Raw genomic sequence first — 6,054 nt, 5'->3', positions numbered from 1 at the left:
TGTATTTTATCACAATCTAGTAGTTACATGTGGAAATTTGGTTCTAGGACATTTGATTTGAGCGCAATCCTCAAACTTAGGTCAAAAAAGCCATTTAAGCCTTTTCACAGTGAGATCTATGCGATATGGCCGAGAAATGTAATTTTGATGTTCACTCCCAAACCGCTGCGCAGAAGTCAACCAAACTTCACCCAATAGTGTATTGTATCACAATCTAGTAGTTACATTTGAAAATTTTGTTCTAGGAAATTTTGTTTGAGCGCAATCATCAAACTTAATTAAAAAAGTCATTTAAGCCTTTTCACAGTGAGATCTATGCGATATGGCCGAGAAATGTAATTTTGATGTTAACTCCCAAACCGCTGCGCAGAAGTCAACCAAACTTCACCCATTAGTGTATTTTATCACAATCTAGTAGTTACAAATGGAAATTTGGTTCTAGGACATTTGATTTGAGCGCAATCCTCAAACTTAGGTCAAAAAAGCCATTTAAGCCTTTTCACAGTGAGATCTATGCGATATGGCCGAGAAATGTAATTTTGATGTTAACTCCCAAACCGCTGCGCAGAAGTCAACCAAACTTCACCCAATAGTGTATTGTATCACATTCTAGTAGTTACATTTGAAAATTTCGTTCTAGGACATTTGGTTTGAGCGCAATCCTCAAACTTAGGTCAAAAAAGCCATTTAAGCCTTTTCACAGTGAGATCTATGCGATATGGCCGAGAAATGTAATTTTGATGTTAACTCCCAAACCGCTGCGCAGAAGTCAACCAAACTTCACCCAATAGTGTATTGTATCACAATCTAGTAGTTACATTTGAAAATTTTGTTCTAGGAAATTTTGTTTGAGCGCAATCATCAAACTTAATTAAAAAAGTCATTTAAGCCTTTTCACAGTGAGATCTATGCGATATGGCCGAGAAATGTAATTTTGATGTTAACTCCCAAACCGCTGCGCAGAAGTTAACCAAACTTCACCCATTAGTGTATTTTATCACAATCTAGTAGTTACATGTGGAAATTTGGTTCTAGGACATTTGATTTGAGCGCAATCCTCAAACTTAGGTCAAAAAAGCCATTTAAGCCTTTTCACAGTGAGATCTATGCGATATGGCCGAGAAATGTAATTTTGATGTTAACTCCCAAACCGCTGCGCAGAAGTCAACCAAACTTCACCCAATAGTGTATTGTATCACATTCTAGTAGTTACATTTGAAAATTTCGTTCTAGGACATTTGGTTTGAGCGCAATCCTCAAACTTAGGTCAAAAAAGCCATTTAAGCCTTTTCACAGTGAGATCTATGCGATATGGCCGAGAAATGTAATTTTGATGTTAACTCCCAAACCGCTGCGCAGAAGTCAACCAAACTTCACCCAATAGTGTATTGTATCACAATCTAGTAGTTACATTTGAAAATTTTGTTCTAGGAAATTTTGTTTGAGCGCAATCATCAAACTTAGGTCAAAAAAGCCATTTAAGCCTTTTCACAGTGAGATCTATGCGATATGGCCGAGAAATGTAATTTTGATGTTAACTCCCAAACCGCTGCGCAGAAGTCAACCAAACTTCACCCAATAGTGTATTGTATCACAATCTAGTAGTTACATTTAAAAATTTTGTTCTAGGACATTTTGTTTGAACGCAATCATCAAACTTAATTAAAAAAGTCATTTAAGCCTTTTCACAGTGAGATCTATGCGATATGGCCGAGAAATGTAATTTTGATGTTAACTCCCAAACCGCTGCGCAGAAGTCAACCAAACTTCACCCATTAGTGTATTGTATCACAATCTAGTAGTTACATGTGGAAATTTGGTTATAGGACATTTGATTTGAGCGCAATCCTCAAACTTAGGTCAAAATAGCCATTTAAGCCTTTTCACAGTGAGATCTATGCGATATGGCCGAGAAATGTAATTTTGATGTTAACTCCCAAACCGCTGCGCAGAAGTCAACCAAACTTCACCCAATAGTGTATTGTATCACAATCTAGTAGTTACATTTGAAAATTTTGTTCTAGGAAATTTTGTTTGAGCGCAATCATCAAACTTAATTAAAAAAGTCATTTAAGCCTTTTCACAGTGAGATCTATACTATATGGCCGAGAAATGTAATTTTGATGTTAACTCCCAAACCGCTGCGCAGAAGTCAACCAAACTTCACCCATTAGTGTATTTTATCACAATCTAGTAGTTACATGTGGAAATTTGGTTCTAGGACATTTGATTTGAGCGCAATCCTCAAACTTAGGTCAAAAAAGCCATTTAAGCCTTTTCACAGTGAGATCTATGCGATATGGCCGAGAAATGTAATTTTGATGTTAACTCCCAAACCGCTGCGCAGAAGTCAACCAAACTTCACCCAATAGTGTATTGTATCACAATCTAGTAGTTACATTTGAAAATTTTGTTCTAGGAAATTTTGTTTGAGCGCAATCATCAAACTTAATTAAAAAAGTCATTTAAGCCTTTTCACAGTGAGATCTATGCGATATGGCCGAGAAATGTAATTTTGATGTTAACTCCCAAACCGCTGCGCAGAAGTCAACCAAACTTCACCCATTAGTGTATTTTATCACAATCTAGTAGTTACATGTGGAAATTTGGTTCTAGGACATTTGATTTGAGCGCAATCCTCAAACTTAGGTCAAAAAAGCCATTTAAGCCTTTTCACAGTGAGATCTATGCGATATGGCCGAGAAATGTAATTTTGATGTTCACTCCCAAACCGCTGCGCAGAAGTCAACCAAACTTCACCCAATAGTGTATTGTATCACAATCTAGTAGTTACATTTGAAAATTTTGTTCTAGGAAATTTTGTTTGAGCGCAATCATCAAACTTAATTAAAAAAGTCATTTAAGCCTTTTCACAGTGAGATCTATGCGATATGGCCGAGAAATGTAATTTTGATGTTAACTCCCAAACCGCTGCGCAGAAGTCAACCAAACTTCACCCAATAGTGTATTGTATCACAATCTAGTAGTTACATTTGAAAATTTTGTTCTAGGACATTTTGTTTGAGCGCAATCCTCAAACTTAGGTCAAAAAAGCCATTTAAGCCTTTTCACAGTGAGATCTATGCGATATGGCCGAGAAATGTAATTTTGATGTTAACTCCCAAACCGCTGCGCAGAAGTCAACCAAACTTCACCCAATAGTGTATTGTATCACAATCTAGTAGTTACATTTGAAAATTTTGTTCTAGGACATTTTGTTTGAACGCAATCATCAAACAATTAAAAAAGTCATTTAAGCCTTTTCACAGTGAGATCTATGCGATATGGCCGAGAAATGTAATTTTGATGTTCACTCCCAAACCGCTGCGCAGAAGTCAACCAAACTTCACCCAATAGTGTATTGTATCACAATCTAGTAGTTACATTTGAAAATTTTGTTCTAGGAAATTTTGTTTGAGCGCAATCATCAAACTTAATTAAAAAAGTCATTTAAGCCTTTTCACAGTGAGATCTATGCGATATGGCCGAGAAATGTAATTTTGATGTTAACTCCCAAACCGCTGCGCAGAAGTCAACCAAACTTCACCCAATAGTGTATTGTATCACAATCTAGTAGTTACATTTGAAAATTTTGTTCTAGGACATTTTGTTTGAGCGCAATCCTCAAACTTAGGTCAAAAAAGCCATTTAAGCCTTTTCACAGTGAGATCTATGCGATATGGCCGAGAAATGTAATTTTGATGTTAACTCCCAAACCGCTGCGCAGAAGTCAACCAAACTTCACCCAATAGTGTATTGTATCACAATCTAGTAGTTACATTTGAAAATTTTGTTCTAGGACATTTTGTTTGAACGCAATCATCAAACTTAATTAAAAAAGTCATTTAAGCCTTTTCACAGTGAGATCTATGCGATATGGCCGAGAAATGTAATTTTGATGTTAACTCCCAAACCGCTGCGCAGAAGTCAACCAAACTTCACCCAATAGTGTATTGTATCACAATCTAGTAGTTACATTTGAAAATTTTGTTCTAGGAAATTTTGTTTGAGCGCAATCATCAAACTTAATTAAAAAAGTCATTTAAGCCTTTTCACAGTGAGATCTATGCGATATGGCCGAGAAATGTAATTTTGATGTTAACTCCCAAACCGCTGCGCAGAAGTCAACCAAACTTCACCCATTAGTGTATTTTATCACAATCTAGTAGTTACATGTGGAAATTTGGTTCTAGGACATTTGATTTGAGCGCAATCCTCAAACTTAGGTCAAAAAAGCCATTTAAGCCTTTTCACAGTGAGATCTATGCGATATGGCCGAGAAATGTAATTTTGATGTTAACTCCCAAACCGCTGCGCAGAAGTCAACCAAACTTCACCCAATAGTGTATTGTATCACAATCTAGTAGTTACATTTAAAAATTTTGTTCTAGGACATTTTGTTTGAACGCAATCATCAAACTTAATTAAAAAAGTCATTTAAGCCTTTTCACAGTGAGATCTATGCGATATGGCCGAGAAATGTAATTTTGATGTTAACTCCCAAACCGCTGCGCAGAAGTCAACCAAACTTCACCCAATAGTGTATTGTATCACAATCTAGTAGTTACATTTGAAAATTTTGTTCTAGGAAATTTTGTTTGAGCGCAATCATCAAACTTAATTAAAAAAGTCATTTAAGCCTTTTCACAGTGAGATCTATGCGATATGGCCGAGAAATGTAATTTTGATGTTAACTCCCAAACCGCTGCGCAGAAGTTAACCAAACTTCACCCATTAGTGTATTTTATCACAATCTAGTAGTTACATGTGGAAATTTGGTTCTAGGACATTTGATTTGAGCGCAATCCTCAAACTTAGGTCAAAAAAGCCATTTAAGCCTTTTCACAGTGAGATCTATGCGATATGGCCGAGAAATGTAATTTTGATGTTAACTCCCAAACCGCTGCGCAGAAGTCAACCAAACTTCACCCAATAGTGTATTGTATCACATTCTAGTAGTTACATTTGAAAATTTCGTTCTAGGACATTTGGTTTGAGCGCAATCCTCAAACTTAGGTCAAAAAAGCCATTTAAGCCTTTTCACAGTGAGATCTATGCGATATGGCCGAGAAATGTAATTTTGATGTTAACTCCCAAACCGCTGCGCAGAAGTCAACCAAACTTCACCCAATAGTGTATTGTATCACAATCTAGTAGTTACATTTGAAAATTTTGTTCTAGGAAATTTTGTTTGAGCGCAATCATCAAACTTAGGTCAAAAAAGCCATTTAAGCCTTTTCACAGTGAGATCTATGCGATATGGCCGAGAAATGTAATTTTGATGTTAACTCCCAAACCGCTGCGCAGAAGTCAACCAAACTTCACCCAATAGTGTATTGTATCACAATCTAGTAGTTACATTTAAAAATTTTGTTCTAGGACATTTTGTTTGAACGCAATCATCAAACTTAATTAAAAAAGTCATTTAAGCCTTTTCACAGTGAGATCTATGCGATATGGCCGAGAAATGTAATTTTGATGTTAACTCCCAAACCGCTGCGCAGAAGTCAACCAAACTTCACCCATTAGTGTATTGTATCACAATCTAGTAGTTACATGTGGAAATTTGGTTATAGGACATTTGATTTGAGCGCAATCCTCAAACTTAGGTCAAAATAGCCATTTAAGCCTTTTCACAGTGAGATCTATGCGATATGGCCGAGAAATGTAATTTTGATGTTAACTCCCAAACCGCTGCGCAGAAGTCAACCAAACTTCACCCAATAGTGTATTGTATCACAATCTAGTAGTTACATTTGAAAATTTTGTTCTAGGAAATTTTGTTTGAGCGCAATCATCAAACTTAATTAAAAAAGTCATTTAAGCCTTTTCACAGTGAGATCTATACTATATGGCCGAGAAATGTAATTTTGATGTTAACTCCCAAACCGCTGCGCAGAAGTCAACCAAACTTCACCCATTAGTGTATTTTATCACAATCTAGTAGTTACATGTGGAAATTTGGTTCTAGGACATTTGATTTGAGCGCAATCCTCAAACTTAGGTCAAAAAAGCCATTTAAGCCTTTTCACAGTGAGATCTATGCGATATGGC

The sequence above is a fragment of the Corythoichthys intestinalis genome, unplaced genomic scaffold (assembly GCF_030265065.1).
Source record: "Corythoichthys intestinalis isolate RoL2023-P3 unplaced genomic scaffold, ASM3026506v1 HiC_scaffold_31, whole genome shotgun sequence".
Classification (NCBI taxonomy): domain Eukaryota; kingdom Metazoa; phylum Chordata; class Actinopteri; order Syngnathiformes; family Syngnathidae; genus Corythoichthys; species Corythoichthys intestinalis.
Note: the sequence above shows the minus strand (reverse complement) of the source record.